The 27118-nt window shown below is 34.6% G+C and overlaps 1 long non-coding RNA gene across 1 annotated transcript in view; it reads right to left on the bottom strand.

The window, feature by feature from the left end:
• The window catches only part of LOC309622563, a 488156-nt gene extending 461038 nt beyond the window's left edge, over window positions 1-27118 (bottom strand). Inside the window, exon 1 of the long non-coding RNA XR_014240979.1 lies at window positions 1-27118. This exon is cut by the window's left edge and continues 11171 nt beyond it. This is a non-coding gene — a long non-coding RNA (uncharacterized lncRNA).

Here is a 27118-nt window from a genome sequence, read left to right as displayed (position 1 = left end):
AATTTTTTTATTTCAAAAGTTGAAATGTGAAGAAATGTACATAGGATAATAAAAGAAGTGTGCCCGCTGTATAAAATTAATAAATATATTTTTATTTTATTTAGACAATTTTTAAAATTAGAGAAATGCAATATCACCAATAAGTTATGCTGAGTTTACTATATACTGCCTTTATGGTATTTCCAACACAGCAGTTACAACTTCAGTATTCTCTACCTTCAGCAGAACAAGAGGAAGAATGAGAATGCTGACACTTTCAGGGTCATAATAGTGATACGGGAATTGAATACAAAATGAAGAACTTGTTCCTTGAAATGAGTCATTAATAAAGAAAATTCTTTAGCAACTGCTACAATGTGACCACCCAAACTCTTTTAAAAGGCAGATTTTTGTCCACAGTGCAAGACCTGATGACTCAACCAAATCTTGCCTTATTCGTTTGACTCAAGTCACACATATTGACTTTGAGTGAATGGTACAGGCGGTGTACACAATGTGTTTGTGTGTCCATGTATTTGTTGTGTAGGATTGTGGTAATCTGAAAATATATGTAGATACTGCTTGCATTCAAATTACCCAGTCTAACTATCCTACAGAGGCTTCCTGACAACCTCATTTTCCTGACATGGACAATTCCCTTTTTTTTTATGAAAAGCAAGTTTCTTAGATCTCACTTAGGTGTGTATATCTTTATGTGTTATAGTTATATTCCTCTTATTTAAATGCCTTCTTTAAATGTCATCATATGTAAATTATATTAGTTTATGATATGATTACCATATTATGTTTATGTGCATAAATATTTTTATCTTCATAATTACATGTTAGTTATCAAAACAGAAATGGGTTTTTAGAAGCTAGACAGCTGCTTTAGTTTGTAAAACAAGTGAAACTTGACAATAAACTATGTGCTTTAAATTTCCTTGGTTTGCAGTCCTGTTTACTAGGGCAGCGGCACTGTTCTTCTTTACTTATGTTTATTTTTTTATTGTGGTAAAAGATACATACCAATAGGTCTATCCTCTTAACAAATTTTTAAGTGTACAGTACAGAATTGTCAACTATAAGCACTGTGTTGAACAGCAGATCTCTAGAACCTTTTCGTTTTGCTTGACTGAGGCTCTGTACAAATTGAATTATAGCCCCTCAGTTCCGTCTCCCCTCAGCCCTAGGCAACCACCATTCTACTTTCCATTTCTATGAGTTTGACTACATTAGATACTTCATTTAAGTGGATGAATCTTGAGGACATTATGCTAAGTGAAATTAGTCAGTAACATAAGTACAAATCCTTCAAGATTATCATCATCTTTGAATCAACAAATTCCTTCTAATATTTTACTATAAACATAAAGTGGCACATACGTTCCCAAACCAAACACTCATACACAGGCAAACTTTAAAGAGCCCCTGTTTATTATCCTATATCAAGCACTGAAAAACACGATAAAATCAGCGTCAAGACTTTCCATGTGACAGCTGTGTACCTACAATCTGAATGAATTAATTTAGATTGTCCAGTCACTGTATATTTTTTAAGATCTGATTCAGACCATTTCAGAGTTCACCACTCCACATTTTACTGATTAACCAAACAGCTAAGCCCGCACTGTTCCATCCTGTCTTACAGCTCAGTAGAGATGCAGGCCTGAACTGGCATTCGATGGACAGGTACCCTTAGGCATTTCAATAATATACTGAAGAATATCAATGTAACTTCAGAAATATTTATTTGAAAGTTGAATGGAACAGAGATCCAAAGCTTAATTTTATTATAACTTAAGCTACTAAAACACTAAACAAAGGGCAGAGGCTAGATAAAAGATACAAATGCTACTGCACACCTGAAACCTACACAGTTAGACAATACCCCTCCCCTCCCGTGCAGCATTGCACCAGTTAATAAAAAATAAATTCAAGGTAGCACAAAAGCAACCCAAAATGCACCACTGTCTGTCGTTTCTACCCTTTGCTACTGCGTGGTATTTTTCCAACTGCTAGAAGGGCATACTTAAAACTAATTTTAAGACACATATACAAATAAGAAAAACACAGCTGTTTCCTTACCTTGCTAAGTCCTCTGGTCTGTATATTCTACTTTTCTCCAAAACCTATCACCAATTGGACATCTAGAAAAAAAGAAAAAGAAAGAAAAAAATGGGCAAAGCCTCAGAAGCCTTTTATTCTTTCTAAAGAAAGTATTATGAAAAATGTTGTTTGTTCTCTTTAATATGCTCAAGCATGCAAGCACAAAATTAGTTTCAGAAGATTGACTATTTGAAAAACTGACTGCTATGGACTGAACTGTGTCCTCCCAAATTCATACATTGAAGGCTTCCCTCTCAAGGTGATGGTATTTGGAGATGGAGCCTTTGGGAGATAATCAGGTTTAGATGAGACCATGAGGGTAGGGCCCACTCAAGGGAATCACTATCTTTTTAAGAAGAGGAAGAGACACTAGAGTTCTATCTCTTCACCAGATGAAGACAGTGAAAATGCCACCATCTCCAAGCCAGGAAGAGAGTCCTCACCAGGAGCCAAACTGGCTAGAACTTTGGACCTCCAGCCTCCAGAACTGTGAGAAATAGATGTGTGTTGTTTAAGCCACACAGTTCATGGTATTTTATTATAATGTCAGAGCTGACTTAGAAACTGCCACATACTTTAGTGAAAAACGTAGATTAGAGCATTACCCCAAAGTAACTCACGTAGTTTACAATCTTTTGGTAAAGCTTAATTTTAGTGTATTTAGTCAGAAAACAAAATGAAAACACCTATGATAGTACCCATGTTCTAGGTTCAATAGTTTTATTGTTATAATTTCTTCCATACTACCAAAATTAAAAGTAAAAAACATATTCATTAAAACATCATCTTCTGTTTTCCTTACTTTATTCAATTTCCCAGTAAAAATCGAATCAGTTAAGTAGCAGAAACAATTACATAAGAATATTTTCCCCATCTCATTTATTCAAAATAAAATAAAAATAATTTTGTTCATATCTTTCTAATTATCTCAAATAGAATAGTTTATCATTGTTCTAAAATTCAACAGTACTAACATAATAAAGACTATGACTTAACACAATTAACTGATACCTGGAAATAGAAATAATGCCAATTTCCATTTTTTCTAGGAAATAATGTATAATAGTATTTTTACTTCATGGTATCAATAGCTAACTATATTTTATTACAATTCTGACTTGTGATTTCTCGAGTCTAAATTTTTCTCTACTTAAATTCTTAACCTCCTTAGTTTTTTATATTAAAATATTGTTATCCTCTTTCATAACTTTGGTACAAATAATTTAGGTGATGTTTTAATTCTTTCCATAATTTTATATTTATTGTCTTTGCCAAATGCAAAGATGATCACTCCAAATAAAACTTAATATCTCATATACTTATTTTGGATGAATCAAATAAATTATTATAAAACCATGGAAATAAAAGATCATTGAAATTTATCATATGATTCATAATATAAGTGGTAAGTATTCAGATCAGTTCTAATAAGAATAGCTGAAATTTCCAATAATATAAATACTGATCACCATTTCCTCTAATCTTTCTGCTTTTTGCTTTTTCCTTTTTGTTTCTTTGTTCCTTCTTTTGTCCAAGAAAGACAGATCACATTAATCCTAGCAGAAGGTCCTGGACAAATCTATCCACCAAGTCATTAGTTCAACTACAACACAGTCAGGGTAAATGATGCCTTCACAGGGGCATTTGTTACAAAGTCAGTTAGCTACATTGATTAGCAAAGCACAGACAGGGACATTCTCATAAAATTCCAGCAGAAAATAGAACAACAGAAGGACATCTGGTATGATATTTTTAAAACTTGCTTCTCTATTTGTACAGGGAGAGAACCTTAAAAATTACTTCAGTTATTTGAGACATTAATGTTAATCATGGCTCACAGTGAATGATTTTAAGCTTGAACATATACTTATTCAAGTGTGAACATATCTATGTACATAGATATCACATGTCATCAAAAGATATTTTCTGTCAAAAATTACTTTCCATTAATCTTTATTACAAACATGATATATCAGTATCGCTTTAAAAATGGGCAACCTGAATGTCTGGCAGAAGGATAAATCCTTAAGTGCAAATACTTTCTGTATGTTTTAATTATCATAACTTTGATAACCTGAAATACATATTAATTATAAAATACTTGACGATTTTTACCTACACTACTTAAGTAGTAGTTAAATGTTGCTCATCTTCCTGCTTCTGGCTTTGGAGGCAACAGTGCCAAACCCAGAAGGCGATAATTTTTGAAATCCAAACACTAAAAGACACGCCTTTGTATGTATCTAAGATAGAATGTCATGTGGAAAGCAAAAGAGGGATAGACAGGGTGGAAATTGAACTGCTTTCTAGTCTTTATGAACAAAATGTACACATTGTGACTATTAGATTGGATTTAAATTAACGTTCAAAGAACCAAATGCCTATTCAAACATAACCTTATAAACATTCAGAAGGCTCTTTCAGACTGCTTAGAGACAATAATAGCCACAGACTTAAAAATGAATGAATTTTGTTAGGTCTCCACTCTATACAAGTCTGAGTTATTAAAAGTAGATTTTAAGACATGATTACATGTGGAAGAAATTTGTTGGAGATGGGAGCAGGAGAGAGCTTTCAAACCATGAGGCAAGTCTGACACCTACAGAAGGAAAAAGAGAAGAAAGAGGAGCGAATAGAAAAAATTTTCAGACTGCAGAAACCAAGTTTCAAGAAATTTTTGGCTAATGCAATGAGTTTTCTTCCCAGAGTTAGCTATTGGAGGAGTTCACATCTTGCTGTAATGAGCCTGCTTAATACCTCTGTCATGTTCAGTCACGGCCTGTGAGCTGCCTGGGGAATGTGTGTCCACAGTGTGAAGGCAACAATGGACTCAGAGGTGTGCAGGTGGGGTGAGTAAATTATGCTCCCCACTAGGAGATTGGAGCAACACATTGCCATGGTCATCATAAGGCCCGAGATATTATTAATCACCTATTGTTTCAAAATATTGTCTATAATATGCCAGCCCTATTGTAATACTTTGCTCTTTTGCTCATTCTCTGTAACTGGGAAAATATTCCAAGAAATAGTGAGATGAATAAAACATCATTTCTCTTGAAATTATTCTGCAATTTTACTGTAGTTGTAATCAAAGACCTATCCAGATATTTTAGTGATAGCAATCAGATTATTCTAAAATGTATTAGGAGAAAAGAATGTGCAAAAGATTCATGAATATTATGGGAAAATATAGAAAATACAAAAAGTAAATACAAAATGCTGCATGAATATATACAGTAAAAAGGTTAGTGACCAATTGTCTAGTATTACTAAGTATTAAACAACTATGCTAATGTAAAATTTAAAAGTACAAAATTTGTATTTAGAATATAAGAAAAGTTGGCATTTCAAATTTGTGTGAAAAGAATGTGCAAGATAACTAGTGGTATCACATATCCCAATAGTACACTTGGAATAAAATTGATGTATTGAATCTAAAAATCAATTCATACCTGATTGAAGCATTTAGTATAATTAGCTAGAAATACATTACAGAAAAAAAAGATAATACGTATGTATAAGTAAGGGGTTGTGAAAATCTTCTTGAACATGACACAAAACGACAAACCCTGCTCTTTCCTATGAAAAATATTACTACATCAAAATTAATAGCTTATTTGTAAAAAAAAAAAAATTGTCTTCCTACAAGAGTTTTTTTGTTTTTTGTTTTATTTATGGCTGTGTTGGGTCTTCGTTTCTGTGCGAGGGCTTTCTCTAGTTGTGGCAAGCGGGGGCCACTCTTCATCGCGGTGCGCGGGCCTCTCACTATCACGGCCTCTCTTGTTGCGGAGCACAGGCTCCAGACGCGCAGGCTCAGTAGTTGTGGCTCACGGGCCCAGTCGCTCCGCGGCATGTGGGATCTTCCCAGACCAGGGCTCGAACCCGTGTCCCCTGCATTGGCAGGCAGACTCTCAACCACTGCGCCACCAGCGAAGCCCCCTACAAGAGTTTTAAAGACCTCTCCCCATTGCAATTTTCCCTGGAGAAGCAATGCACCTCTCTATCCACTGATATCAGGCTTAGCCATGAAATTGGCTTTAACCACTGCATCTGAGCAGTAGTAATGTATGTCTCAACAAAGCAAGAGATGCATGCAGTAGTTGGAGGCTTTGTTTTCAGTCTGGCTCCTGGAATAGGAAACATACACACACAGAAAGAGCTGCAGAAAACTCACCCTGTATAGCTAACCAGAAAGATGAGGAAGAAATAAATGTTTATTTTTGTAAGCTACCATTTTGGGTTTGTTTGTACTATGTTACAAAGCAAAAGAATTCTGGTGCTTATATGGAAGAGATAATCCTATCTGTACAGTTTCTCAAGACAAAATTATCTCTTCCTTATGACTCAGAATTCTTTTGTCTCAATCAGATGGTTGATAAAGAGTGCCTGAACACAAAGATCTAAAAAGTTTTTGAAAAATTTAAAAGTCTGATGGCCTGGCAACCCCATAATCTTGGCTCTTAAGGGAATAAAAACCGGTGAGATTACAAAACTAGCACATTTCTTTGTATTTTAAAAAGCATAATATTTATCTGGTAACTAAAGGATCTGGAACACAACTTAATTAACAATACAGAGCATTCATATTTGGGCCACAACCATGACTTTATTGTAATTTAGCATTTAGGGAAAAATCATAATGAATATGTGGCTAAATTTCTAGGTTCCCTATGTTCTACCACAGCTTTAAATTAGATCTTTACTTTCCAAAGTAGATTCCCAAAAGTTGCTCCATGATACATGTTGTAGGATCAAATCATCTTGGAAAATACTTCACACCACAATTACCTCCTGATAATTTAAGCATCTGCTATCACAACTAAAGATCTGATCACCATGAAGTAAATAAAGCTATTTAATTTGACTCAGAATTTCCAAGCTTATTTATCTTGGAATGTTTCTTAACCGATAACCCCTTTTATCCTTCTGCTAAATTGGGTTTCCTGTAGCACATTTTAGAAAATGTGGAATTAGATGGTCTAAAGACATAAGATGAGGTCATGTAATCTTAACTTCCCCAGAACCAGCTTCTCTGATTTTTATCTTGGACTCTCAATTTTTACATCTAGACAAAAAGTAAACACATATTTTAATAATATATCTTTTGGCAAAATTACAGTAGATGCCTTTTTTTATGTTCTCAATGTTCTCCCTATAAAGAATAAAACAACAATAATAAAATACTCCTGTAATTTAATATTAGAAATATTTTTCTATGCATAAGCTTGTATAATTTCTTTTAACATAATTAAAGTGTGTTGTTTAGCATTCAGAAAACTGAAAACCTAAGTAAATGCAGTTTTTCAGTAATATTCCTGGCAGTTTATATATATATATATATATTTTCTAAATAATAACTGCTCACTTAGAGCTGTGTCTTTATATACTCAATGATTAAAAAAATTTCTATTATATAAAGTTAAGAACAACTTGGACTGTTCTGTCAAGAGAAGGAAATTCTAGATATAAAAATAATTTGTATGTAACTTTAAAAATTTCTTTTAACAGAAAATAGCCTCTAATTCCTCACTTGCAAAACTGCAGTAATAATGAGACCTAATTATTACTACTCATAAGTAGTAATAATTAAAGAACACAAACTGATATCATTGTCAGTGCACCCCAGTTCCCAGTTTTCCTGTCAACAAGAAAACATATACTTTATTCTTTCTTTCTTATACCCTGTTATAATGTTCAACTCTGGCAAAATGTCATGATATAATCAACAAATTTAATTTAAAATTTTTTCTCAATTCTCTTTTTTTGTTGTTATTAATTCTCCTAACACCTTTTGTTGCTGCTATTGTTAGAAGATTGGATGGGTATGGGCAATCTATAAATGAAGGAATGAAAATAATAATAGAAACTTTAAGTCAATAAACTATGCCAATTTTAGTAATCATACTGAAACAGGAGGGAAGGGAGCAGGGCACAACCTTTAAAAGAATGACATAGCCCGAGGACATGACATAAACTGATTAGAACCAAATAGGTCCAAGATGGCAGGTGAGTCAACTTCCACTAGACCTTGAGCCTCAGTATACACTCATTGTAAACATCAGCAAGCTAAATGACACACTCACAGGTGCCGTGACAGTTCCAAGGCAGACCATAAGGGTCTAAAAGTAGGTGGTGACCCAATTCCTGGAAATCCCTACCCCTTCCCCCAAATAGCTGGACTACTCCTCCCACTCACTATCCTATGAAATTACCCACCCCCATAAAAACTGACAACCCTGGTGTCACTCTTGCCTTCTGAGATGGCCCACACTCTGTGGAGAGTGTTTCTCTCTAAATAAACCCACTTCTTACCTATCACTTTGTCTCTCATTGAATTCTTTCCCTGATGAGACATCAAGAACCTGAGCTTCATTAATTCCTGAGACCAGGTGTGTGATCTCAGTTAAAAGACGGTGGGTTCAAGTCCCAAACTGGGTTTTGGCTGGGTTCAAGTCCCGGTGCATGGGTTCAAGTCCCAATCTGCGTTACACGGTTTCAATACCTTTCCTAATGTATTTTCAGACTCTTGTGTTCAAAGTCCTGTTTTCCTCACTCCTTTAGATGACAGTCCAAGAGATCTAAATTTACATACCATTCATACTATTATGAGTCAGTGACTTTTTACATAAGAAACTAAAACCTACTTCCCTCACCACTGTTCTCCTGTCCACTTAGTGGAAGATATCCAATTCTCAATCCTGCCTTTCTGGAAGGAATAAAAAGGGCACAGAATCATTAAAGAACGTGCAGAAATGACCTTTTAAGTCAAAAGAAGGATCAAGAATGGAGTCCAAAGCTCCTGAAATCCATTGCTTTCTCAACCTGCCTATTTTTCAGAGAAATTTTTCTGGTTTGGCTAAGCTGAAGTACAATGAGGCTTAAGGGAGTCACTGCTTATGATTTCTCCTAACTGTTCTAATATGCATCTGGCATATTTGGAAACTTTTTAGAATCTCTTCCCTTTGAGTGCTATTACTTATAAAAGTGAAAATCTTGCCAACTAGACATCCTTAGTAGTTTATTTACCCCTGAGACACATGGTTGATGAGGCTGTATGTGGCAAAGCCTGTGTTCCACTTAAAAAGAATAGAGAATTTACATGGTTGGGATACGTAACTCTTTCTGAGCATATAAACCCCCTGCTTCTATGTGTGGAAGCTCATAAAGAACATGTAGAAATTGAGTGAATTGGACCCAATGGTGCTCTGTTGCTCTGTCATGCATAGTAATACAACATCATTTTTCTTGGTTGTTCCTTACAACAGAAGCAATATATTTAAGAGACGCATGGGGATACAAAAAGAAATTAGATTTATGTTTGCATGTGTTTGGAATACTGACAATTAAAAGCTAAACTGAGGAAAATAAATCTTGGGAATTTTTAAAGGTAAATATTATTCTTCCTAATAAGCTATTAAAATAATACATACTTTTATTGTTTTAAAAATATATTATTGAGGGAAAACTATGTGAATTTAGAGGGCTATACCCACAAATTAAAAACATAAAAATTACTTGTTAAGAATGTACTTTGAACAAAAACTCTTTCCAACGGCATTCTTTGGAACACAGAGATAATCCTGATATATTTATGATCATCAAGGACTTCATACTCTAACAGGAGACATGAGATATGTAGATAACAACTATGACCCAAGACAGAGTGTGATAAGCATTTTATTCAAAATTTAAATATGAGAGGGATTGAAGAGGAGAGGATTCTGATAAGGCCATTTTTATTTAATTTTACCAGTTTTCTTAGGTTTATTTGACACAAACTTGATTTGCAAATAGTCAGTCTAAATTTGAGAGAGTAACAAGGGAACATAGTCAACACCATAAGTGCTCACAAGTCCCAGGCACAACATCAGCCAAGCTCATTATTATGGTGCTCTTTGATTCTTGCAACACACCTTTGAAGACGTTATTACTGGCTGCATTTTACAGATGAGGAAACATTCACAGTAATCAAGCAGTTGGTCCATGATTACTAAATGACAAAATTTAATAAAGTAAGCCAGGATTCTTGGATCTGAAATCTTTTTCACTGTGTTGCCTCCTTACCATGGATTTTTATTTAGGAAAAATAGAACAATTTTATATTTTTCCTCCAAAGATTGACAGTTTCTGTTAAAGGAGCCCACATTTAGAGCGAAGATGCTGTCAAAGTTAATTATAAGGAAATGCAAAATTTTATTGTATTCATAAAAAAATTATGAAAACAATAAGCCCAAAAGAAGCAACAGAAAGTAACTGACATATGTATGGAAGATAGATTCTTAATCTTTTCTTAGTTTTTTCATAGGAAACATATATACATATATGTGTGTATATATATATGTGTGTGTGTGTATATATACAGATATAGATACATAATTTTCTTTCCTCAATGGAAACAAGAATTTTAGTTCATTTGGTTCACTAGTGTAGCCAAATTACTAGACTGACACAAGATAGACACTTTGTTGAAAGAAATAGCAAAATAGCAATTGGCAAATGCAGGTGAACAGTACATGGCCCTGCCTTTCTTGTTAGTTGTACAATACATCAATGTTCTAAATATTTCTGAAAATTGTATGCAATATTTATTTAAAGTAAAACTAAAACTTATATACCTATTTAAAATGAGTACATCTGGAGAACCACAATTTTACACAGTGAATTAATGGAATTTAAGACAGAAAGAGAAAGAGCAAGCAAGCAAAAGATATCTATACCATCATAAATAAAGTATTACAGAACCCAGATGAAACCTCAACTAGAAATCAGACATGTCTGAGTATGGTCAAGAAAATGTATGGGTTTTTTAGTCAGAAATCTGTGTGCATGAGCATCTAAATGGGACTCTCGGAATGAACTCATCCCAAAAGAAGAGAGAGCCAGATGTGACAAGCATAACACACTCAGAAAGCCTCAAGGATAGACAGAGAAGAGAAATGCTGAGAAGTGCAGTCAATATAATGTGCATTCCATCATGGACTTTTCTGTGGGTCCTAATGAGAAGAACCACTAACAAATATGGATAAAATTTTTACTCACAACTCTGGAACACATAAAAGCACATGCCACAAAAGGTTCATAATCTTCTAAAAATAATTTTATGCAAAAAGAAGAACAAGAATCACAAATCCCAGTTCATTAGAAATATCACCTTGAGAGTATTAGTACATTATTATCAAGCCCTGGTTAAGACCACACTGCCTGGGTGTAATAGTAGGGGTACGCAGCAGATGTTGAATAGCCTGGAATGTGCAGTAAAATCCAGCTGAGGTGAAAGTATAATCAATGGCAGAAGTTGTGTAAAAAAGCTGATAAGATGGCTGACCAGACTTGTACATGAGCACATCTGAGACAATGCTGAACTTTTCCAAAAGTACATAGTATGGAGAGTACCAATAAAAGAGAGGTGAAGAGTCATAAAATGTGATCTCATTTGTAACTACTGGCTAATTTGGCATGGGGAGTTGGGAAACTACAGTAAATAATACAGGAGAGAAAAGGTCATTTTATATATTTTCTACTGTGAACACATTATTACATAACTTTAAATATAAAAGTGTGAAGTAATAGTGTAGCTATTTTTTTATTTGCATTGGGAATTTTAGGATTATGATGGTTCTTACAACTTTAATTGTTTTAGAGAGCAATTTCAAAGGAGAATCATAAAAGTGTGTCCTGTCTTGCTCTGCTTTTCAATGAACTGTCAAATTGAAAACAGAGAGATAGTAAAAATATTAGTTTAGTCCAGTTCCTGAGAAGATATGTTTTTCTACTGATCTGGCAATGCATACATGTCAAACTTAATACTGTGAAGGTGTCCAGAAAATTTCATGCTCAACAACTCTGGTATTATTTTATGCCCAAGACAGCCTTAATCTTCCTCTCAGCTTGGCTAAACTTTAGACAGTCTTCTTCCTGACTCTAGACCCCTGACCTCCCTTTTCTTAGAAAATTTACTTTAGAAAACATTTAATTGTAAAACCTTTCAGTGCACCTCTAGATGTAAATCGTTTTTTTAAGATTTCTTGCAAGTTTTACAACCCAGACATGTCTTTCTCAAGGACCTGGGAGCCCTTTCTTTAAAATGTAATCATCAAGAAACATAAGAACTCCTACCTCCCAGTTTCTGTGGGAAGATTGGGAGCCTAACTTTGGCAGAATGACTTGCTCCAAGTTGTAAAATTACCTCCTGTCACAAAAATAAGACAGTTTACTTTTCTTCTGAGCAAAGCCAATTATCAAAAAGCGATGTCCTATGATATCCCAACCTAGCTTTTAAAAGCTCTGCAGTCCTACATTTTAAGTAGAGTTGAGCTCAGACTGAGTTCTGGCCTCTCCACCCTACTGCAGTAACCTTGAATAAAGTCTTCCTTGTTTAACTTTGTCCAGTTTATCTTTAGCAGTTTCTGTTGCGACATCTGCTAAAATATCAACTTTGCCTCTTTTCATATTTTTAAATCAGCATTCTTGATCATCTGAAATAATTAGGATCAAATTCCACCTATGGAATTTTGAAAACTTTTGTTTCATTTATCCCATTTCCTAGCTTTCAGCCATGTACAGCACTTATTTTTTCCAAATCCTAGTAGGGAAGCGTAAGAAAGGAGAATAGATACTGCCACTTTACAAATGATTACCATTTCTTAGAAGATGTTTGTTATGTAAGGAAGTGTAAAGAAAATGTATAAAAGATGTTTTAAAAATAATCTATAAATTTAATTGTGCATGCTATCTTTCCCTACCAGCTGCCAAGTTAAAAATAAGAACTGCCTAGTTTTGTAAATACTCAAGGGAAGCACATTAAAAATGAACACAAATAGCCAAAGATAAACTAAATGATGACTTAACTCAAATTTTTAAACCATATTATTTCCCAAGGAGTCTGAAAATAATTGAGAAATTCAATGACTTTAAGTCAGTATATCCAAAATCTGTTTCAGGAAACACTAGCTCTCCAAAGTGCTATAGGAAAATATACTTCATTTGTCAAATAATTGTGAAAAACAATGCATAATATATCACCATATGAAGATTCAAATTGCACATTAGTTTATAAAATCTGAGCATTTTTCAGTAAAATATGAGAATGTGTTTAACTCAATAATTCCCAATATGTTTTCCTAAGGAATTTTCCCAATTGGTTTATGATTCTCTTTCCTGAGTTCACTTAATACAGAGAGCTAAAAGTACATATTAACTATCAAATGTCTATATTGAGTTTTTAGGCTTTTGTTGTTGTTGTTGTTTTTTAAATTATATCTTGGTCATTATGACATTCAGGCCTGGCACAAAGATATGCTGAGCATTCTTTCTACACTAAAACCTGGATTTCATGCTGGGAAGCTACAATATACATGAGTACATCAAGATCCCTGTAGGAACATTAAAAAACCATTAAAACTTCTTTGATCTTTAATATCTCACCTATATTTTTTTAAAAGCAGGATTCAGCTCTTTTTTAATTTTAAAAGTGTTTCCCCTAAAGCAAAACCCAATTACTATACTCAAAATCTTTCCATTCCCCCACTCACCCAAACATTTTCCAGTCACCCAATCAATTCAGGCTTCTCAAAAATAATTCCAATTTGTTTTTATTTATTTTCTTTCTTTACTGTTGCAAACATTGTTTCCTCTGTCTAAAATCTCCTCCCAGTTTCCCCTCCTGGCACATTCTTATTTGTTCTTTAAGGCCCAGTGCCTACATGATGATACTGTCTATGGTGAAATTGTGCCAACCATCCATCCCAACCTCCTTCTAATGGAAAAGCCTCCTCCACAGAGACTGGGAAGGTAAAAACTACATTTTCCAAACTTTTGCAGCCTGGGTTGGCTGAAGAGATCAGCCATATGTGCTCTAAATGTGGAAGTCAGAAGAGAGACTGGGCTTCCCTGGTGGCGCAGCGGTTGAGAATCTGCCTGCCAATGCAGGGGACACGGGTTCGAGCCCTGGTCTGGGAAGCTCCCACATGCCGCGGAGCGACTGGGCCCGTGAGCCACAATTACTGAGCCTGCGCGTCTGGAGCCTGTGCTCCGCAACAAGAGAGGCCGCGATAGCGAGAGGCCCGCCCACCGCGATGAAGAGTGGCCCCCACTTGCCACAACTAGAGAAAGCCCTCGCACAGAAATGAAGACCCAACACAGCCAAAAATAAATAAATAAATATATTAAAAAAAAAAAAAAAAAAAGAAGGGAGACAGAGAATTTATTTCTGCTGCTGTCTTCACTGGCAAATAAGGTCTGGGTGGAGTTTCCTGGGGAAATACTAGCAGCAGTTGCCATGTATAGTCACTGGCTTCATGGATATCACAGGTATGGGGCATTTGATCCGCTGGTGAGGATGATGGTATGCATGTAATTGCTCCAATGCAGGCTGCGATAACAGTCAATTCCTGTCTGCTTCTTGACTGCAGAGTGGTGCCTTGGTTCTAGCTCCAGATATTGCTGAAACTTTCAGATTGATCAGGCAGATTCATGATCATAAGAGAAGACGCAGTTCCTCAGTAGGTGAGGACTGGAGTGTGGCTTTGGAACCGTTCCTAAAAGCCCACCTTAACTTGTTTCCTCAGCTCTCCTAAAGATTTAGTATGTGACCTAAGTACACGGTAAATAAAGTTCTTGGTGTTTAGCTAGAGTAGATTCTGTTCTCTGGAACTGAGTCCTGACCTTTAAAAATGTCATATACTCTGTGAATCCTCTCTAATTTCCTGAGCTTTTTGCTGTTTTCTCACAGAACCTCATGCACATTAATAGCTTTTATTAAAGTGTACTTTCACACCTCTTCCCAGGAGTGATGTCTTACTGCCTTGTATGACTGCCTCCTCTTCTTCTGTGCTCTCCAAAAGACACATTTTTCTTGTGTCCTGTCCTTTCTCTGAGAGGCCTGCCATCTTTTCAAATGCTCCTGGTTATCTTGTAACTCAGCTCCTTGATGGGCTTTATCAGAGTATGTGTTTTGTTGTTGTTTTGTGGCTGTGCAGCGAGGCTTGTGGGATCTTAATTCCGAGACTAGGGATCAAACCCGGGCCCCTGCAGTGAGAGTACCGAGTCCTAACTACTGGACTGCCAGGGAATTCCCCAGACTATATATTTAAATTCTGTGTCTTTTCCTCGTTGTTAGGATGGAAGCAATTTTCTCTTGTCAACGTCTATATTCTGAATGGACATAAACTACTTTTGCTTTTGTGATTAGAAAGTTATTTTTCCATAATGATCAGATAAATATTTCCAATGTGCTATTACATTCATTTATAAAAGTGTATAATCATATGTATAATTTACCTGGAATTTAATATGTGACAGAAAATCATGATTTTTTGTTAAATAAAGCTCTCTCATTGATTTGAGATGCCAAATTTATCACGCACCACAAATGACAACTACCCTGGACATTCTTTTCTGCTCCAATGAGCATCCACTCTTCAGATCTTACCACCTTGTTGTTTTTATTGTAATTTGATAATGTGTTTGATGTCTGAGAGTACATGTTCACCAATCTTATTCTTTTTTTAAAAAAAAAGTCCCATGTATTCTCATTTTTTTTTTTTTTTTTACTTTTTTCAGTTGGATTCTTGAATTCATTTTTTAACAAATCTCATTGGAATTATATTTATTCCTGAAATTAATATCAAGATTATGCCATCACCACATTCAGAGAGTATGTATTCTAATTTATATGTCTGATATCCTTAAATTTTTCATAATTAGGTCCAAGAAGCAAAATATAAATATATATATATTTCACTTTAAAATACACACTTGTACACAAGCAAAATCAAGTAGTTAACTGAACTGCAAGTTTCTACTTTTCCTTCAATGATTTCTTCATTTCCCTAACTCACAAAATAGTAGCTATATTCTGGTTTCAATATATTCATGTAGAAAAAATAGTAACTATTTTGGATTCTAGATCAGAGAAGTAGTATAGAATTACTTTCGATGATTTATATGAACCACCATTAAACAGTTGAAAAATTACCTTCCATGAATCAAGAACAATTAACAATATTCTGAATTAGACTAACTGTATTTTACTTTAAAAAGAGACAAGAATGCATTTCATATTTTTTAAGAGGCTTTGGTATCAAATAGTGGTGGACTGGAGTCTCAACTCCCTGCTTATTATCTATGTAATTCTGTGAAATTTACTTAATCTCTGGTGCCCCTTAAAAGGGTTAACTATAGTTGCTACCTCATGTAGTTGCTGTGAAGAGTTACATAATTAGTGAACAAAAGCATTTATCACAGTGCCTGGTGTAGATTGTCACTCAATAAATGTAAACTGAAGATTGGATGTCTATTTTGGCTGATTTATACTTTTAAATACAGTTGACCCATGAACTGAGCAGGCCCACTTACACGTGGAGTTTTTTGATAAATACAGTGGTACAATACCACATGATCCATGGTTGGCTGGATCAAAAACAAAGACATAGGATATGGAGCCAAGGACACAGAGGCCCCACTATGAACTATACATGGATTTTCAACTTGGGGGAGGATCACTGCACCTAACACCTGTGTTGTTCAAGGGTCAACTGTAGTGAAAATACATCTATGGAGCTATTTGTTATGTATTATATGAAGAGTTGATATTCTAAATATATACAGACCAGAACAGTATGTGTAATAGCTATAGGTACATAACAGTCACCTGACCAATAAGAAGTCCATTATGCCCTACTATAATACCCACTCACTAAATATCAGTGACGTATGAAATGTGAAATTTTAAAACTATTTGCTGAGAGGGAGCTTCATGCATAGATCATTCTGCAGTTGTTCTCATGTTATTGTGTTTTGTGTCCTTACAAATTAAGAAGTACAAGCCTCAACAAATTTAAGAGGATAGAAATTATTTCAAGCATCTTTTCTGACCACAATGGTATGAAACTAGAAATCAACCACAGAAAAAATGAGAAAAGAACAAACACATGGAGACTAAACAATAACCTACTAAAAAAATAAAATAAAAATCAATGGATCAATGATGAAATCAAAGAGGAAATCAGTAAATACCTTGAGACAAATGAAAATGGACACAACCTCACAAAATCTATTGGATACAGCAAAAGCAGTTCTAAGAGGGAAGTTCACAGCAACACAGGCCTTTTTCAAGAAATAAGAAAAATTTCAAATAAACAATCTAACCAACCACCTAAAAGAATTAGAAAAAGAACAAAACCCAGAGTCAGCAGCAGAAAGGAAATAAAAAAGATCAGAGAGGAAATAGAAATCAAAAAAAAAAAAAGAAAGAAAAGAAAGAAAAGATCAATAAAACCAAGAGCTGTTTCTTTTTTAAAGATAAACAAAATCAATAAACCTCTAGCCAGACTCATCAAGAAGAAAAGAGGACCCAAATAAATAAAATTAGAAATGAAGGAGGAGAAATAACAACTGATACCACAGAAACACAAACAATCATAAGAGAATACTATGAAAAGTTATATGCCAACAAATTAGACAACCTAGAAGAAACTGACAAGTCTCTAGAAACATACAGCCTCCCAAAACTGAGTCAAGAAGAAACAGATAATTTGAACAGACTCATCACTATAAGTGTAATTGAATCTGTAATAATAATAATAATAATAATAATAAACCAAAACTCCCTGCAAACAAAAGTCTAGGACTGGGCAGCTTCAATGGGGAATTCTACCAAACATACAAAGAAGAACTTATACTTATCCTTCACAAACTGTTCCAAAAATTGAAGAAGAGGGAACATTCCCAAATTCATTCTATGAGGCCACCATTACCCTGATACCAAAACAAGACAAAGACTCTACAGAAAAAGATTACAGGCTAATATCTTTGATGAATATAGCTGCAAAAATCCTCAACGAAATATCAGCAAACTGAATCCAACAATATGTATAAACATCATACATCATGATCAAGTGGGATTTATTCCAGGGTCACAAGAATGGTTCAACATATGCCAGTCAATCAATGTGATATACTACATTAACAAAAGGAAAGACAAAAGCCACATGATCATCTCAAAAGACTCAGAAAAAGCATTTGACAAAATTCAACATCTTTTCATAATAAAAATTTTCACCAAGTGGGTGTAGAGGGAACATATCTCAATACAATAAAAACAATTTACAACAAACCCACAGCCAACATGATATTCAACAGTGAAAAGCTGAAAGCCTTCCCACTAAATTCAGGAACAAGACAAGGATGCCCATTCTCACCACTTCTATTCTGGGCAAAATATTCTCAGACGTAAATTGTAGCAATATTTTCTTATATCAGTCTCCTTATGCGAAAGAAATAAAAGCAAAATTAGACAAATGGAACCTAATCAAACTTAGAAGCTTTTGCACAGCAAAGGAAACCATCAACACAAAGAATGGCAAAATTCAGAATGGGAGAAAATATTTGCAAATGATGTGACTAACAAGTGGTTAATATCCAAAATGTACAAATTGATTATATAGCTCAATATCAAAAACACAAACAAAAAGAAAACCCCATCAAGAAATGGGCAGAAGACCTAAATAGACATTTTTCCAAAGAAGACATACAGATGGTCAATAGGCACATGAAAAGATGTTCAACATTGTTAATTATCAGAGAAATGCAAATCAACCACAGTGAGGTATCACCTCACACTGGTCAGAATGACTATGGCTATCACCAAAAAGTCTACAAATAATTAATGCTGGAGAGGGTGTGGAGAAAAGGGAACCCTCCTACACTGTTGGGAGGATGTAAATTGGTGTATCAATTATGGAAAACTGTATGGGGGGGTTGTTAAAAACTAAAAATAGAGCTACCATATGATCAAACAATCCCACTCCTGGGTATATATCCAGAAAAAACAAAGAGTCTAATCAAAAAGATACATGCACCTCAATGTTCATAGCAGCATGGTTTACAATAGCCAAGACATGGTAACAACCCAAGTGCCCATCAACAGATGACTGACCTAAGAATACATATATATATATATCTACACACACACACACACACACAGTGGAATGTTACTCAGCCATAAAAGATAATGAAACATTGCTATTTGCAGCAATATGGATGTGGATGGACCTAGAGAATGTTATAATTAGTGAAGTAATACAGAGAAAGACAAATATTATATGAGATCACTTATATATGGAATCTAAAAAATAATACAAATGAATCTATATACAGAACAGAAACAGACTCATAGACATAGAAAACAAACACGGTTACTAAAGGGGAGAGGGAGGGACAATTTATGAGCATAGAATTAAGAGATACAAACCACTATTCATAAAATAGATAAGCAACAAGGATTTATTCTATAGCATATACCATAGGGAATTATATTCAATATTTTGTATAACCTATAATGGAAAATAATCTGAAAAATTATATAACTCACTTTGCTGTATACCTGAAATTAACATAATATTGTAAATCGACTATACTTCAATTTTAAAAAAGTGTATGTAAAGAAACAGTACTTTTTTTTGTTTCCTGAGGAAACAAAACACAGTCAGATTTTGAATAAATTACCATATTAAATAGAGCAGGATAAATAAGCCAACACAGAAGTGACTAATTGATAACACAAGTTATTAAATGTTATTTTTTAAAATGTTACTTTATAATAGTAAAAACTACAAAAGGAAGAAATAATATGATTTTTAAATTAGTTTTTAAGTTGAACTATAGAATTGAGGAAATTATAGTTTAAATTACCCACTATAAGAAAAAAATTAATATAATTTTATATATTGAGGGTATCTGGCTTTCTGAAAATGTAATGGGTAGGTTTGTTTTCCTTCATTTCTGCTCAGTTCTCTACAAATTTTCTGTTATCTCTTGAGTTTAGTGGTTGCATAATTAGGCTTTGACACCAAAAGGATCTAGATACAACTCCTAATTTCGTCATTTACAAATTACCTAGACTTGAATACAGTTCTTAAATGTCGACATTACTGACCTGAAATTTGAATAAAATAATTCATATAAGAAGTTTAGCATAGTTTTTGGGAAATAGTCCCTTAAATTAATGATGGCAAGTTCTTATTATTTACAAGATGTTTCCCATTTTCTATTTACCTAGAACCAAGGATGTATTATTCAACTCATTGGCTAATTTGTGTTTTGTCTTTCTGTTTGATTGTACAAATACTTAATGGATTGATTATAAGTGTAAAAAATTAAAACAAAATAGAATGAATATTAAAGTCTAACTTGATATTTCTATAACCAGATGCATCTCCCTAGAGGCCAAACCTTCAGTTCTTTTTATCATACATTTGTACAATATCCATTATATTTATGTAAAAGAATACACAATATAATTCTACCACAAAAATCATGCACATAATTGTTTAATGAATATTAGATGATATCATCATTACTTTTATGATTAATGCTACTATTAGCATTAGCAATAAAAGTAATGTTACAATTTATAAAATAATTAGTCCTTAAACATCCTTGGGGGGGGAGATCCAAGAAGGTCAAACAAGGAAGACTGCAGAAAGAATTCCATGTATTAGGATGTACTTGATTAAATAATATTTATATAAAATTGTAAGTGTAAAGAAAAGTCTAATAAGAGCCTTGTATGACATTGTGAGTCAAAAGAATCTCATTCAATAGATAGTTACTAAGAATTAAACATGTAATATGTTTCACCTACTACGTGCCAGATGCTATGCTCAGCTCTGGATATAAAATCATGAATTCTGGGCTCAGGAAACACCTAAAGGATGTGCACAAGCTGGCCAGATGACTTTGGGGAGGAGAATAAACACAGAATGGGAGTAAAGCTCAGTGCCAAAGGAAGCATAGCAGCTCAAAAACCTGAAAGTTGTTTAGTTGGCTAAAGTAGAAAAAGTGAGAGTGAGCACGGAGATAGAGAATCTAAAGAGGTGGGTAGACTACATCAAGCCCTGGAAGCCATGTCCAAGAGGTGTAATTATCCTACATGTATGGAAGTACCACTGAAGGAAGCACTTTAAAGCCAGGGAGTGATAAAATCAGATTTTATTTTACTTCATCTTTTGGGGAGAGTGATGTGTCTGCAGATTATAGGTGAGAGAGAAGAGCACATTTTAATATTTAAGGCTGGTATTAGCATGATGATTACAGAAATAGGAAATAAAAACATGGAGTCTAGGGATATTTAGGGGATAAATGATAGGTGGAACAACTGACTGGATATAAGATGATTGGAGCCTGGCTGGGGGTAAAAAGCAGTTAGGAGAGATGCCCAAGATTCTGATTTGGGTTACTAGTTGAATGGTAGGGCCATACACTAAAATAGGGAACACTAGAGTAAAAGCAGTTTGGGAAGAGGGAGGAGAATTTGAAATACTCAAATCAAGGCTCCCCATGAATATTCCAGTGAAAATTTTACCTCACAAGAGGATACATATATATAACTCAAAAGATGTACATATTTAGATTTATCAGCATAGAGGTTGTATTGGAAACTAGATAGTTGAAAAAATTTCCCAGAGGTTGAAAACTTCCCAGAGGTAGAAAAAGAAAGATTCCCTATGACTGATGCATGAGCATGACAGCATTTAAGGGCTGTAAAAAAAAAAAAAAAAAAAAAAAAAAAAAAAAAACCTGAAAAATACCTATTCAGATATTTTGCCCCTATCTATCCATCTATCTATTTTTATTGACTTTATTTTTAAGAGCACCTTAAAGTTCATAGCAAAATTAAGGGGAAGGTACAGAAATATCCTGTATACCTTCTGTCTCTAAACATGCATAGCCTTCCCCATTATAAAAAAATCCCCCACCAAAGTGGTATATTTGTTACAATGGATAAACCTACACTGACCCACCATTATCACCCCAAGTCCATAGTTAACTTTATAGTTCACCCTTGGTGTTATACATTCTGTGGGACTGGAAAAATGTATAATGATATTTATTCATAATTATGATATCATATAGAGAATTTTCACTGCTTTAAGAATTCTCTATTCTGTACCCATTTATCCCTACTCTACTTTCTCAACCCCTGGCAACCACAGATCTTTTTTACTATCTCCTTAGTTTTGCTTTTTCCAGAATATCATATAGTTGGAATTGTACAGTGCATAGTCTTTTCAGATTATCTTCTTTCACTTAGTCATATGCATTTAAAGTTTCTCCATGTCTTGTTATGGCTTGATAGCACATTTATTTTTAGTGACAAATAATATTCTATTTTCTGGATAGACCACAATTTATTTATTCACTCACCTACCTCTTGGTAGCTCCAAGTTTTGGCAGTTATAAATAAAGCTATTATAAACACCCATGTGCAGGTTTTTGTGTGGACATAACTTTTCAACTTCCTTATGTCACTACCAAGGAGCACAATTGCTGGATCACGTTAAGCGTATATTTAGTTTGGTAGAAAAAAATAAATAAAATAAAATAAAATTTAAATTAAAAAAACCACCAAACTGTCTGCAAAGTGGCTGTACCATTTTTCATTCCCACCAACAATGAATGGGAGTTCTTGTTGCTCCACATCCTCAACAGCATTTGGTGTTGTCAGATGTTGGTTATCCTAATACGACTGTAGTGTTCTCATTGTTTACATGTTTGTTTTTTCTGATAACATGGTTTTCATATGTCTATTTGCCATCTGATTTTCTTCTTTGTGAGGTGTTTGTTAAGATTTTTGGACCATTTTTAATTGGCTTTTTTTATTGTTGAATTTTTATAGTCCTTTGTATATTTTTGATAATAGTCCTTTATCAGATGCCTTTTGCAAATATGAGTAAAAGTATAAAGGTTAGAAAAAAAAAGGTCATCTCCATGGAGCGGTGAGTAGCTCCATTCAGTTAAGAGGGTGGCAACAAGGACCTACTGTATAGCACAAGGGACTCTGCTCAATATTATGTAACAACCTAAACGGGAAAAGAATTTGAAAAAGAATAGACACATGTATATGTATAACTGAATCACTTTGCTGTACACCTGAAACTAACACAACATTGTTAATTAACTATACTCCATTATAAAATAAAAAGTTTAAAAAAAGAATAAACCACATGATACTGGAAAAAAATAAAGTGGCAAGCAAATGAAAAATAATCATTGTTAAGAGTGGAATGGGATGAAGAAAAGTGTGTATGTATGGGAGAGTTGGGAGGAGGTGTGTGAACTGAATGCCAAACTAAGGACTTAAGATTTGATTCAGCAAGAGACAGAGAGCAAAACAGGTACTCAAGCGGGACAGTGACTCAATTAGAGCTGAATCCACCATTCCATTTACAAGTACAATTAACTCTTGATTACATTGTGCCTTGTTAACAAAATTAAGCTTTTAAACCTGGGTTGCTGAGCTCCAACAATTACATAATTGTTGGAATGACTGTCACAAAAATTTATGTTCCCCAACTTGGGCAGTATCATCAGAAGCAAGATCAGCACTGCTCGGAAGTCCTTTATATTTCCCTGGTCAACAACTGTTTTTTTTTCCCCCCCAAAAGGCTATATGAAACCCTCATCATTAAGCTGTAGTCCGTTATACAGAAATTATAGAGCTTCATGTTTTGTTTAACAAAGGTCTAAATTCAGGTAAAATAAAAATAGATTTTATAATAATGCACCTATACAACATCAACTGTACCTTAACAAACCAGTGATCAAAGCAGTTTTGACTACCACCTCAAATATGTTATTTTGAAGTAAAAATTGATCCTAGTGAATATGATATACGAGCAGAGCTGTTGCTTAAGTGCTTTGGCTATTCTATGTTTTATGTATAAGACCTGTTTCTATTCATCAAGCATCATAAATAAAGGAATTAAAAAATAAAACAGAACAGCAAAACCACTGTTGCCTCCTAGTTCTAGAATCATCAGTTTAAGCAGTGAACTGTCACCAGTGATTTCAATTATGCAGTCTAGGCACCAAATGAATGATGAAGATTTGCTATATCTCCACTATACAGTGGGTGACGCATTATAGCATTTTACTGAATACTATACAATTAGCTAAGCACCTTACAAAACCACAGTGTATTCTCCAATATATACCAACATTGCAAAAATTATCCTGAAGTATTATCCTAAATAGGTTCATTTTTTATCTTTCCAAGATGAAGAGGTAAAGGCAGGTGACATTTTAACTGTAGATTTGCAGTTTTATCACTGAATGAGATCTAAGCAATGACTAAAGAAATACCCTTCATTTGTAGAAGACATATGTACTGCAGTCTTCAAATACTAAAATATTTCAAACTATACAAGAGGTGAAGGAACCTAAAATTCTGGTAAATTCTTGGGAATGTAACTCACTTTTCTTCTTCAGCATCACCTCAGTCAGTCACAGTAGCTTGAATCTTATATGGTGTGATATGATGGGGCCAATTAATACCAGAATATCCTTTGCTCCTGCTTACCTGCAATCAAGTCTATCTTGTTTACAAGAGGAATACTTATTCTACCTAAATCACTATTCCTTTAGAAGCCTTCACTTAAAATATAAGGACCATATTACTTGAAAATGACTCATAAACTGATAAGCATCTACTAATTCATATAATTCAGGAGCTGTCATCTAGTTTAGCAATACTTAAATAACTTGAGAAATAGGACGGGAAATGATTTTTATTAGAACCTACTTCATGGAAGGTGCTTGACATCCTCAGAACTCTCTAAATTAGTATTATTAACCACAGAAGGAGAAGCCTCCCAAGCAGCCCAGCTCCCCTCCTCCACTCAGCAGCTAGAGCACTCACTCATAATCAGCACAAACGTAATAATCCCTCTTCCTCTCAGGATAAAGGGTGTCTTGGTTCTTTTGTATTCCTAGCTGAGAGTTAAGACAAATACTAGGACAAAGTGTATGTAACTCGGCCTGTGAAAAGGAAAGAACAAGGAGGGACTAATGGTGCAAAATTTGCAACCCTAGAATCTCTAGTATTCATCACCTCCAGGCGGGGAAGGGGAAAGATAATAATGTATGGGTTAGAATAAATTCCAGCCCCTAGGAAGCAGTTTGATTCTAATGAGGAAAATTTGGTGATATCTACATTTTGAAAAGTTCTAATTTATTAGGTAACATAATGAAAAAAAATCATGTGGTTACAAAGTTAGAGCATTTCATATTGGGTAAATATGATACTGATTTATTATATTCCCCAAGTAATTGTCAAAATATGGAAAATAGGAATTGTGGAATATTAACCACTCAGAAAAAAGTAAACAACAATGAATTACTGAATTCATCATTTCATTTCCAAGGGAATATTTTATCTTTTCTAGTAAGGTTTTCAAAACGGTCTGCTAGGAAATGTTTAAGTTGTCTCACAGCTATAAGAACTGTTCTCTCACCAAGGAGGCTTTAAACTTCACTCCATTAAATAGCTAGACAGTCTTTTGAAAGACTCCCTACTAGTGATCTATGTAAATAGTATCACACAGTAGACTTAGGATCACCATGACCATGATAAATAGTGTATGCAACATAATATTTAAATAATTTATTAGTGTTTGAGTCTATTTTGGAAAAACAATGAATATTTTTATATGCAATAAAGATCTTATCAATCAGAGAGGCTATATAAAATTATTTGAGATTTACAATGAATAGCTAGATCCTAGAAGATGAACAGCATTGTCTATACTTAAGATGAAAAACAACGTAACTTCTGCTTAGGCAACACTTTTTCCGGTTTATGTAGTTCAAAATCTTTAAAAAACCTATGTAACAATTACAATTAAAGTGGTCAATATTAAAACATATAAAGTAAAATGTCTACCTGAGCATATGTTGTGAAATACATCTTCAGCAAAGAAATCTTCCAAATCAAGTACACAATTATTTGCCAATTTTTGGCCAAAATGTTTGAGTATGTTTTTTTTTTTTATTAGAACCTGCTAATACTCAATTATCTGAATTTTGCACTAAGTAATAATCCAGTACCAGACAACATAAGATGTAACAACTATATAGAAACCTATATATGCATATATATTATTCATACTTTATTAATATAAAAGATTAATAGATTTAAGGCCTTTATAACTAGAGTTTCTTCTAAATAACTTCTTTGTGTATTAATATTAATTCTTGCTTTGATTTGTATTTCTATTCACCCTTCACATTAGTCTAGATCAATCTGCTGTTGTCTGAAAAACACATTATTCTAATAAATTATTTTTTAAAAATCAGTTTCTGTGCTACTCAAGATGTTTGTTCTCGGAGTCTGGAATTGTAGATCTTTATATACAATGCCACTGGTGACTCTTTAGGATATTATAACCTGGATTGATCACCTGTTTTTGTAAATAGACACAGCTGTAAGGATTAGAAAAAGGTCCATTTAAAATCATTTAGAGGACACCTTCAAGATGGTGGAGGAGTAAGACGTGGAGATCACCTTCCTCCCCACAAATACAACAGAAATACATCTACATGTGGAACAACTCCTACAGGACACCTACTGAATGCTGGCAGAAGACCTCAAACTTCCCAAAAGGCAAGAAACTCCTCACGTACCCGGGTAGGGCAAAAGAAAAAAGGAAAAAAAGAGACACAAGAATAGGGACGGGATCTGTACCTCAGGGAGGGAGCTGTGAAGGAGGAAAGTTTCCACACACTAGGAAGCCCCTTCATTGGTGGAGATGGCGGGGGGGAAGCTTGTGAGCCATGGAGGAGAGCGCAGCAACACGGGTACAGAGGGCAAAGCAGAGAGATTCTTGCACAGAGGATCAGTGCCGACCAGCACTCACCAGCCCAAGATGCTTGTCTGCTCACCCGCCAGGGCGGGTGGGGGCTGGGAGCTGAGGCTTGGGCTTTGGAGGTCAGATCCCAGGGAGAGGACTGGGGTTGGCTGTGTGAACACAGCCTGAAGGGGGGACTAGCATGCCACAGCTAGCTGGGAGGGAATCTGAGAAAAAGTCTGGAACAGCCTAAGAGGAAAGAGACCATTGTTTCAGGGTGTGCAAGGAGAGGGGATTCAGAGCACTCCTAAACAAGCTCCAGACACGGGTGCGAACCACAGCTTTCAGCGCGGACACCAGAGGCTGGCATGAAACGCTAGGCTACTGCTGCAGCCACCAAGGAG

Source organism: Balaenoptera borealis (assembly GCF_965194805.1).
Source record: "Balaenoptera borealis genome assembly, chromosome: 2".
Lineage (NCBI taxonomy): Eukaryota > Metazoa > Chordata > Mammalia > Artiodactyla > Balaenopteridae > Balaenoptera > Balaenoptera borealis.
Note: the sequence above shows the minus strand (reverse complement) of the source record. Positions and strands in the feature narration are given on the sequence as shown.